This window comes from Asparagus officinalis, chromosome 7 (assembly GCF_001876935.1).
Source record: "Asparagus officinalis chromosome 7, Aspof.V1, whole genome shotgun sequence".
Lineage (NCBI taxonomy): Eukaryota > Viridiplantae > Streptophyta > Magnoliopsida > Asparagales > Asparagaceae > Asparagus > Asparagus officinalis.
In genome coordinates this window covers 115340263-115352682 of record NC_033800.1, presented here as the reverse complement: position 1 = coordinate 115352682, position 12420 = coordinate 115340263, and the positions used below count along the sequence as shown (strand labels likewise).

The window sequence follows — 12420 nt, the reverse complement described above, 5'->3', positions numbered from 1 at the left end:
AGCATCTCTGCTTTCAATGACTCCTTTTTCTTTATTGTAGAACTTATAACCTTTTGACTTTTCTGAATACCCTATGAATTTACACTTTATTGTTTTAAAATCCAACTTATCTCTAAGTTGACATGGAATGACAACATGGGCTATAGATCCCCACTTCCTGAGATGACTCAAATTAGGTTTCCTCCCATTCCATAATTCATAAGGTGTAGATATAACTGATTTGGTGGGAATTCTATTTAAAATATAGTTTGCAGTTAACAATGCTTCTCCCCAAAAGTTTTTAGAGAGACCAGAATGAGACAATATGCATCTAACTACATTTAATAATGTTCTGTTTTTTCTTTCAGCAACACCATTCTGTTGTGGCGTATACGACATTGTTGTATGCCTTTTAATTCCATGCAGAATACAATAACTTTCAAATTCCTTAGAATTATATTCTCCACCTCTATCAGTTCTCAAAATTTTGATATTCAATCCAAGTTGGTTTTCAACTTCTGTCTTATATCTCTTAAAGCAGTCAAAAGCTTCTAATTTTTTGGATATAAGATAGACGTGTACAAACTTGGAATAATCATCAATAAAAGTAATAAAATATTCTTTATTACTATGAGTTTTGATACTTAGGAGACCACAAATATCCGAGTGTATCAACCCTAAAAGTTCATTGGCTCTATGTCCGCTAACAAAAGGTTTTCTAGTCATTTTACCAGTTAAACAATGTTCACATGGTGGCAATTGAACATTAGATAGTGCAGGAAGCAAGTTCATTCTGATAATTTCTTTTATTTTTAAAATACTAGCATGTCCTAGTCTAGAATGCCACAATTCAGATTCAGAAATATAACAGGACAAGTAGTTCAAATTCGAAATTTTATTATCAGAATTATTACAAACTACTGGAAGAATGCATAATTCATGCTCGGGCTCATATTTTCCCATAGCATACACTTTATTATTCTTGCCTATAGAAACCCTGTTATTATAGAACCTCACTTTCAGTCCTTTCTTCATCAAGCTGGGAACAGAGATCAGATTGCGTCGAATTCCTGGCGCATAGAACACATCTTTGAGGATAAGAATGCTGTCCCCAAGATCCAATCTATACGAACCAATACCTTCTACATCGAGATAGGTATTATTTCCCATATAGATTCTCTGTTCTCCTTTCTTCAGCTCGGTGAATTCTACGATTCCATTCTTGTCCTTTGCGATATGCCTAGTCGCACCGGAGTCGATCCACCAACCACTGATATCCGTCATCACAGCATTACATTCCGTCACACCGACGAATTCTCTTTTGCTAGTACCCCCTTGTTCTAGATGCTTATAGCCTCCCTTATTCTCCTGCTTTTCACATTGTGGGCAATTGGGTTTGAAATGTCCGAACTTTCCACAATTGTAGCAGGCTCCGCGGGGTACTTTCTTTCTCTTGAACTGCTGCGATTTCGGTCCTTGTGGTTGTGGTTTACTAAAACCAGGGTTTTTATAGCTTCCAGCATTATGTCTCTGGCGGACATAATTCAGCTCTTGCTGCACCATATTCAGTTCTGGTTCCTTCCTACTGGCTATTAAGTCCTGTTCTATCGCTAGGTGCATAGGAAGATCAGTGACAGACTTAATGGCAGGATTCATTCTTAATGTGGTGGCAGCCACAACAAGTGAAGGGGGAAGACTATTCAAAATGGTTGCACTTGCATTCTTTCCGGGATTTCGGTCCCAACAGTGGATAAGTTCTTAGCCATGACAATCATTTTATTTATATGCTCTACGACATTGTCTCCCTCTTGCATACGATAAGAATTATACTTATGCAAGAGTAGTTGGATGTTAACTTCAGAAGCAGTGTCGTATTTTTCTTTTATTGCATTCCACATGTCCATGGAAGTCTTATAAGTTTCAAAAACTTTGATTAAGTTATCTTCCATGAACATGAGCATACGACTTTTCGCATTTTTATCTTTCGATTTCCACTGTTCAAACCCTTTCTTTTCTTTAGGTGTAGATTTATCAGTAAGGGTTGGAGCAGTGGTTTTGATTATATCATCAATGTTGTCATGAATAAGAGCATATCCTATTTTTCTATGCCACATATCATAATTACTGCCATTAAATTTGTTAATTTTGCCTAGTTCTGATAGAACGAGTTTACTAGCCATTCGGTAAAGAACTAAAACTAAATTCAATTTTAAAATATGTATAAGGTTGATATTTTGACAATTATTCTAAAATAAAAAATAAAGTTAGATAAAATTAAATAAATAAGGTAAAATGAACCTGATTCTTGTGTGCTGATAAATAAAGATCCAATTAAAGCGAGGTCGTCACTCAACGATGTTGATTGGATCAGCACTTGTCGAAGTTGATTGAGTTTGAATCGTGGAGATGAGCTGCTGCTATCGTTGGATTCCACTGGATAGGATTTCTGAACAACTACAATTTTTTTTAAGTGGCTCTGCTTAACTAATAACAAATGGACGGGCTTTGATTGAAGGTGGGCTTTGCTTTAACAAATTAAAAGATGGTCAAGCCTTGTAACATGGGTCTTGTAACTAGGCCTGGGTGTGATTTGTTGTGGGCCTCTTGAAAACTTGGCTGCTCATCTCTTGAAGTGAACGTGGGCTTGCTCAAACGAGGGCTTGCTCGTATCTAAGGCACCACTTCAAACTCCTTTCCTTGAGCAGCAAAAAAATCAGATCCAGAACCTAGGGCAAAAGGGTTGACGGCGAAACCTCCGACGTCGTCGTTTGACGGCGGAAACCGACGGTGCGACGATACTATATCCAGTGATTCGATCTCTTTTAGCAGCCGTCGAAGTCGCAGCCTTGTCGTCGTCTATCGATTGATCGTCGAAGCAGAGTCGTTGAGGTGACCGATTGACGCAGAGCTCGAGAGGGTGGCGATGAGATCGACAGGCTTTGATACCAGTGTTTGATCACAGAGAAGAAGAGAAAAGGAATGGATTTCGTTGAGGGGGGCTCCGGTAATGGGTAAGAGGGCTTGATTCTTCTATTTCGTTGTGTTTCTGTAAGTAGATTACACTCCTTTATATAGGCCATAAATCCCATTATCTCCACCCCCCTCAATCCGCCTCTGAGAGAAAATCTCTCAACAAACCCCAATTTTCCCATTCTCCACGATTCTCTCTACTGAGAAACCGTGGTTGATTTGGTCATCCATGACCGAGTCAAGCTAACATTTGCCAATAGGTATTCGAATACTAGAGAAAGAGTTTGGAATTTGGAATAAGATTATCTATGATTTTATTGTGCATCTATAGAGAAAGATCGAGTTTGGAATTTCAATGGCTTTGAGTGAGGATTAATGTGATAATAGGGATTACAACAGTACAATCATGAATTCTATTCATGAGTAAGTGTGGTTATCCATAGTATATTTAATTGGAGGTTATGAACATGGTTAAGAACTTGAATAGCTTTTTAATAGGTATGTTTTGTTTACATGTATTGTATTTACTCTTTTCTTTAGTAGTTTATATAGCATAGCATAGTTTTAATAATAATAATAATAATACTCTTTTTAAGTAGGTTTCCGTTAGCAGTATAGTATTAACATAGATAATATAGTATACTATATTCTAGTGTACATACAATTATTAATATCAGCTCTCAAATGAACCCGGTCAAAAACCAAGCCCAACCCAAACAATAACTCGCGGTCGACCGCGATGGTCAACCGTGCAGGTATCGCGGTCGACCGTAGTGGTCGATTGAACCAAATGACAGAGAACAAATATCCTACAGGAAACTCGCGGTCGACTGTCACGATCGACCGAACCTCATCTCGAGAGTTAAATCGCCTACAGGGTTTGCGCGGTCGACCGTCACGGTCGACCGCCTTCAGATCCGAATCCTACTGCCCTCTTGTGCACGTTCGCGGTCGTCTCCTGAACTTCTTGCTGCTTCTCTCGCCACTTCTTCAATTCTCCACCTCGGCGAATGTTTTTACCAAAACTGAGCCGACACGAAATCATCCAATAGTCCCTGTTGCGTCCAGGACATCGTGGAAATACCCCACGACAACGGACTCAATCCACAACAAGTCCGGGATCCAAACTAGAGCTGAAACACGATCCCCCCATTGAAATCAAACCGGCTGCATCTGAAAGACTGCCTACATATCCTCTTGCCCAAGCAATCAAGCCGAACGTAGTTCACCCAAATGGCCTCCAAAGGCCTCAATCTACTAGAAGAGTTCGCAACCCTTCTCCAATATCACGATTAAGTCTACGGCTGATAGCACCTCCAATGGTCCCAAACTGAAACAATCCAAACATCTTCACCTGAGATGAACCAATGGCCATATCCAGAATCCATCTATCAGCTACACTCGAATCGATCAACCTATCATCTGCATCCAAATCAACATGATTCTCAATCTGTGTCATATCAGCTAGAATCCCAAATGATGCAGTATGATCTGGAGTCTCCACCCAGCGTGGAGTAGCATCACTCTCCACCCGCTACGATGTCCTAATGATCTGATCATCACTCTCCACCTACCGAGAGTCAAATGTGACATACCTGTTCAGAACAAAGTCAGAAGCCAATACCTGATAATCAAATACGCCTCTGACTCCTAAATATGCTATCGGATCAAATCTCACATCCACGATATGACCAAGTGCTGAGTAGCCAAACATCCAACGTAACCCAAAATCTAAAGCAGCTCCACCAGATCCAAAATCTCTACATGCAACAGTCGGTAACCTATGCATAAGATAGCCTAAACATGTCGTAGCCCGCACACCGATACCAATGCTCGACATCAAACGCTGATCCTCCTCCAGAAAAGAACAGCTCCCCAAATCTGCCATCTCATCACGTCGCCATAAAGTTTCCACACCAATGAAGTGTCTTCTATTGCCGTGAGCTCGGCACAAACACAAGAAAGAACCCCTACCATAATCAGAACGTTGGGTTACCTTTCTATCAACACACTTCCTTCATATGTTGTGGGCTTCTAGGACTTTACACCAACGGGACTTGGTTGCAACCCACTAATGCCTAGAACAATCTTCAACTGCGGAAACCACATACCTAATACCTCCCAATAATGCTCCCTTGGAAGGCCCCCGAATGCCTGAATGAACACCTCTCAGAAGACGCCTCGAATGATGGATAGAAATGCCAAGATCCACCACGGTCTTCTCGCTTATCCCAATGTGCTCAAATGACTTCCATTTGCAGGTCAACACACTCCTCAACAACCTATGCACGACATTACCAATCAAATAACCCAGCATCAAACAACGCCACAGTCTAGCCGAATCTGATGAAGTCGTCAGCTCCCTATCAATTGTTATGCTTCCAAGAAAATAATATAAATTGCTCATTCTGACACCCTTCATCATAATCATGGACCCCAATGTGACCTTCAAACATGCATCCACTAAGATCACCATATAGCCTACTGCCTCCAAAGCTCCAAGTGAAATGATGTTCATATTCAATTGTGGAACGAACCTTACATTATCCAACTCTCGCATCATCCTGTCACTCATCTTAATCCGAACGGTACCAATACCACCAAAAGAGCATGTATGTCCATTACCCATGAGCATAATATCCTCTCTTTCTAACTCCTGAAAGCTGGAGAACAAATCCCTCCTAGGGCAAATATGGTAAGAAGCACTTGAATCCAATATCCACTCGGTAGAGTCGGCATCACAAACTGATGGTAGTGCGGATAACGAATAGCCTGAAGAATCCGAATCCGAATTGTTGCCACTAGTCTTGACAACATTCACCTCTGAAGCTTGTACAGCTTTCCCCTTATTCTTCTCGGCTCGATCTAAATTTGGGCATTCAGCTTTCTAATGTCCATCATCTTTACAAAAAGCACACTGATTCCTACGAATCCATGATGTGCACCTCTAGACTGCGACCTCCTGCTTCAGTTTGAACCACGACCATGAACTACTAATGCATATCCCGATGCCTTCTCGGAGGGTTCATCGACACTCTTCCTCAACTCATAATTCACCAACACTGAGGTCACCTTTTTATAACTAACAGTAGTTCTTCCATTAATCATAGTTAGGACAAAAGTACCATAATTATCCTCGAGCAACGAACACAAAAGTAGCATCGCCTTGTCTTCATCCTCAACCATGATATCCACATTGGCCATATCTGAAAGTAGCTTTGTGAAGTTGTTAACATGCTCCCTGATGGAAACTCCCCTCTTCATTTTGAACTGATAAAACCTCTTCTTCAAGTAAAGTCGATTCTCAATGCTCTTCGTAAGGTACTTCTCAATGAGTGTTTCCCACATTCTCTTAGCCGACGTCTCGTTCATAATATCATAAATAAGATCCAGCGTCAAGCATGACCGAATAACTCCACACGTCCTACTATTCATCTTCTTCCAATCCTTTTCTTCCATATCAGCAGGTTTCTCTTGCAACTCAAGAGTCTCTCCCAAGTTTTGAGCGTCCAACGCATCCATCACCTGGCGCCTCAACAAACCGAAATTGATCTTTCCGTCAAACTTCAGAACATTAATCTTCATGTTATTGATACTCAAACTATGTATCGTCTTCGTAAGAGACGAACCTGATGTGCTTGATTCTCCTATGTTGTCGATCTAACTCTTCAAATAAGAATTCAACAGCGAATCCTTCGAACAAGCTCCCAAGTCTAACCAGAAGCTCTGATACAAATTGTTGTGTGCGGTGGAAGCTTCGAGGCGACACGAAAAGTAACTCGAGATAAATCACAACCACTAAACGAATCACAATCACAGCAAGAATAAACTATTTACGTGGTTCGACAAGTTGCCTACGTCCACGGGGCAAGGAGGGGGGGGGGAGTTCTTACTATTAGAAAATCAAGAGAATACAAATAGAGTTACAAATCTCACCGATCAAACCCTAAAACAAAGCTCTTGATCTCTCACAAATCTCCCACAATTAGATGCAACAATTCTTTCCAAAAGACTACTCAAAAAACGTCATTGCTTTCCAAAAGACTGCTCAAAAAACGTCCTTGCTTAACCCTAACTAATTCTAATTAGAGTTTTATATCAGCTCTCAAACAAACTGGGTCAAAAACCAAGCCCAGCCCAAAAAACAACTCACGATCGACCGCGGCGGTCGACCGTGCAGGTACCGCGGTCGACCGTGACGGTCGACCAGAATAATGATAGAGAACAAATATCCTACAGGAAACTCACGGTCGACCACCACGGTCGACGAACCTCATCTCGAGAGTTAAATCGCCTACAGGGTTTGCGCGGTCGACCGCCACGGTCGACCGCCTTCAGATCCGAATCCTACTATCCTCCTATGCACGTTCGGCGGTCGACCGCCACTGACTGCGCGTCGACCGCCTGGCCGATTCTCCTGAACTTTCTGCTGCTTCTCTCTCCACTTCTTCATTTTGACTAACAAATAATTGGTTTGATTTAATAAGATTGGGGGTTATGAGAAGATTTTAATTGGTACAGTTTACGCATGTAAGCATGAATATATATATATATATATATATATATATATATATTATATATATATATATATATATATATATATATATATATTATATATATGTGTGTGTGTGTGTTTTTTTTTTTTTAAAGACCAATTTTGAAAGAAATATTTTAACATGACAACAGACTTTTATAATAATGGTAGTAATAATAATAAGGGGTTTTTCTCTTTTAACCCAAAGTTTTACCCCTACTTATTTAAAAACTCATCTACTTTTCCAAACATCAATACACCTAATGCATCTCATCCCACTTATTTTTAAACCCAATTTGTATAATACACTCATTTGTTATACTATATTTACCCAATAAAATTAAAAATTTCTAAACTACCTTTTCCCCCAATTACAACCAGTCTCTCCCTCTCCCTCCTTCGTTTTACTTTCCCAAATATAGCAATCCATAGATCCCTGAGTGCGATTCTCAAACCTCAAAACTCCCAAATCGATCTCAAAATCTTTGAAAATAATTGTCCTTAATCTCTCTAGTTTGCATAAACGCATCGTGTCACTCTTACTTTGGCACTACACACCTTTCTCACTCTTATTTTGGTGCAATACAATGCCAAATAGTTCAACTTTCCGGCGAAGGAGAAAAGACCACTATCGTAGAGAACGTTTAGGTAAATTTGACAATTAATAATTAATTTTTCTGATTTATAAAGGTACTAAGCCTGCGGCTAGGAGATTCATAATAATTATTTTATATTTTTTTGAAATTCTTGTCAATAGGTTGTCAAAGATGTCTAGTAGAAGTAAATCGAGGGGTTATTCCCAAACAAAAACTAAGACTACTAAGTAAGTAAATTTTATTAATTTCTCTAAAATTATTGTCATATCATGAATTTTATTAATTTCTTTGAATGTTTGGTTCCCTTGTGAAAGATTGGCCTGCTGCATTGAATTGGAGGACTCGTTGTCATATGTGTCCTGTATTTTTAAGTAATCAAGTATAAATCAATATAAATCGATTTAGGAACTTAATTATACCTTCTTTGCTTTGAAACATATCATTTGTCATATAATTTCATTATTTATTATGTTTTGCAAATTATATAGTTTATGTAATATAAAATGTGGACATGCTATCCATATTATTATGCTTGTGGAGTATCAAAGAATGTGTCCTTGTGTAAGTAAAATCAGTTCATTAAAAGTATTGGTGTAGTTTTTATTAAAATATTATTAATTTATCATATAATCATTGATTGTGCCATTTGTTTGTGTAGGAGCTTAGATTGTGACATTTTCATGATATGATACATACATTCCATCATTAATGACACAACTCTATTCATTTATCAGAATGAGTGTGCACTTTTCTGATCAAAGATCTCTATTGCATTTATCTCAGAGGAATCAGAAAATTTGCTAGAAAATGCTTTTACCTAGGAAGCAGACTCTGAATATATATGTCTAGGATGTCCTTATTTTTGAAGTTGTATTGTTTAAGATCTGTGTATTTGATTGTTTCATGTTGTGTTGATTTTGTAGTGGTGATTTTGGGTAGTGGTGATTTTGGACACTGAGTATAAATCAAATCGGTTTTTTAAGCAATGTGAACGTGTGATGATGTATACAACGTGTTGTTCGATCGATTGTTCATGTCGATGAGAAGTCCACTCTCAATTTTCTATTTTTTTAAAAATGTATAGCTATTTATACTGAAGTGTAGCATCTTTTTGTGAAAGTATAACTCTTTATTGCAAAGTATAGCTCTTTACTCTTTATTGACAAAGTATAGCTCTTGATGGTCTCTGAAAATTCTAAAACTTAGTAAAATAAATCAAATTAGTTTTTTCTGAGCAATATAAATGTGTGATGATATATACAATGTGTTGTTCGATCGATTATTAATATCGACGAGAGGTCCACTCTCAAATTTCTAGCTTTCGAAAAAGTAGAGCTCTTTATTGATAAAGTATAGCTCTTTATGTTCTCTAAAAATTCTGAAACTTAGTGAAATAAATCAAATTAGTTTTTTCTGAGCAATGTAAATGTGTGGTGATGTATACAATGTGTTGTTTGATCGATTATTCATGTTGATGAGAGGTCCACTCTTAATTTTTTAGTTTTTGAAAAAGTATAGTTCTGTATACTGAAGTGTAGCACCTTTTTGTGAAAGTATAGATCTTTATTCCAAAGTATATCTCTTTATGACCATAGTATATCTCTTTATTAATAAAGTATAGCTTTTTATGCTCTCTAAAAATTTTAAAACTTATTAAAATAAATCATATCAGTTTTCTTTTGAGCAATGTAAACGTGTGATAATATATACAATGTCACACATTTTCATTGATAAAAACTACCGACTCGATTTATTTTATATATTTTCAAAGACAATAAAGAGCTATACTTTATCAATAACGAGCTACACTTCTGCTATAAAGTCTATACAATTGTATAAGGAGCTATGCTTTATAAATAAGAAGCTACGCTTTGGCATAAAGTGCTATACTTCGCTCAGACATTGTATAAACGAGAGTGCAATTGAAAGTTATAAAAAAATTGAATAAACAACTATATACATGGTCACCCATTTTTACTATTCAAAAAGATTACTCAATTGATTTATTTTCAACATTTTCAGAGACAATAAAGAGCTATGGTTTAGCAATAAAGAGCTATATAGTTGTGTAAGGAGCTATACTTCCAAATAAGGTGTTACTCTTTAGCATAAAGTGCTACACGTTGATCGGACATTGTATAAATAAGATGCTACACTATGTAAGTTATGAAGAATTGTAGTACTACAATAGCTCCCAAGGTACTTAATTGTTGCAGCATTACCATCACAAACTCTTATCATCATAGAAGAACCAAGAATTTATATAATTGTACAAGCTTCTCAAATGTTACTAGCAAACATGTTTCCAGATGAGCAATAAAAAGAAAAAGGGGAAAAAGAAGTAAAACCCATAAAATGATAAATGAAGGAAGAAGAAAAGATAAGAAATCCTAAAGAATAATCTCGACAATCTCTAATAAAGATCTCTTCCTCCTCTAGCAGCCCAACCATAAACCTTAGTGGGCAACTACACATTATTTATCAATTTTGGCGGCAACCCATGAAACCCATCATTTGGGCTACTGCGTTGGTGGTGGTGATGACTGACCCATAAGTCCAATAGTATCCGCCGCCATATACACCTCCTTCTCCTCCTCCAACGGTAGCCTCTTGTAAGCCGTGTTCCTAAATGACGTCGCCATTATCACCACCGGCCTTGCCGCTATCAATTACCCCCACCATGTCACTCCTAACAACCTCCCCAACAACCTGCCCTTGCCCATGGCGTCTAGCGGTGCTGGTGGTGGCGGCAAAAAAGAACCAGAGGGGGACAAAACCTCAAAGTGGCCGTGGAGATGGACGACGAATATCCTTACAAGGACTTGTAGACCTTCAGAAGCTAGTGATTGTTGGACAAAATTGGAGAATAAAGCCAAGAGAAGGGTCATTTCCTTTGTTCTGAGATTCGTAGATCTATTTACAGATTAAAGGATATGTATTTTGAGAATTTTGAGAAATATTATGCATAAATACCTTATATTATAAGGATCGGGTTTAAAAATAAGTGGGATGATGTATCTTGGGTGCATAAATATTTATGAAACTAAATGAGTTTATAAATAAGTGGGGGTATAATTTTGAGCTAAAAGACAAAAACCCCTAATAGTAATATTATTAGTAGATTTGTTACTATATGTTGAATGAAAGTGTTTTATTTGCTTTCCGTGAGTGGAGGGACGAGCATCCTTCATGATCTTCGATCCGTAGTTCTTGTTTGTTTTTATCAACAGTGGCCGAAGCATATTGCTTTAAGTTCTACATATAATCACTGAAGGAGGCTTTCAAAAGGTAGGAGTAGGAATCCAAAATATATTCCTAGCTAGTAGCTATTTATATTGTTTCTAACCGAATATTAGTTTATGAGTGGATTAAGTATATGCCAGAGTGCATGTTGTTGATAAAAGGTATGACACTTCGATAGCAATCAAGTATATCTGAATTATACCTAAATACCAGGTGCATTTTATTAGCGACAAGCGGTGTATGCATAAAAGTATGTTTCAGCTTGAAATGTGTTCGAAGAGTCAAGGCTATATGGTCTTTGCATGTATCTAGTTTAAGGTTGCCTAAATACTTGTGCTCTGGTACATAAAGTATAGGTTAATTGCGAATTGATCCCTTATATGGTCTTTGCATGTATCCAGTACTTTTTATTGCGAATAGATCCCTTATAGTTGTACTTGTTGTGAATAGACTCTGATACGAGTTGCCGTGCGAGCACCATTGATCGCGGAATTATCAAGAGTGGGTTGCGAAGAAAATAACAGGAGAACACACAAAAGAGTTGATTTGGGCGAAGGAAAATACCTTCTCTAGATTATGAGAATTAATAGATTACAAATCTCTCTCTCACAATCTCTCTAGATCAAAGAACAAGCTCCCTGATCTCTTTTTAGTTACAATCTGGCTCCTAAACCCTAGGAAAGTCGTGTTTCTATTTATATCAAATAGAAATCCTAAACAGTGCAGGAAACGAGGCCCAGGCCCAAAACTGCGTCACGGTCGACCGCGACGGTCGACCGTGAAAGTCTCACGGTCGACCGTGGCTGATTCGCTATCGACCAAACCAAAAACCCGAGAGCAGTTTTGATTACAGTCATGGCGCGGTCGACCGTGGCGGTCGACCGGAAACGTGCGGTCGACCGTGGTGGTCGACCGCCTAGAGCTTCGTGCAGGCGGTCGCCCGCAGAAGCACCAGCAGCCTTCTTCTGTTCGTTCCTGCAGTCTTCGACGTTGCCGCCCCCGACGACTTCTTCCATGTCTCCATTCTCAAGATACCATATGAATCATCTATCCTCACACTTCTGATGAGGATCGCTAAGTTCCCGAAGAGAAGATACA

At 38.4% G+C, this 12420-nt stretch overlaps 1 long non-coding RNA gene across 1 annotated transcript; it reads left to right on the top strand.

Annotated features, from left to right (window-relative positions):
* On the top strand, window positions 2283-9238 carry LOC109849186. Its single transcript, XR_002249020.1, has 2 exons — window positions 2283-2990; window positions 8738-9238. It is a non-coding gene; the product is annotated as an uncharacterized LOC109849186 (long non-coding RNA).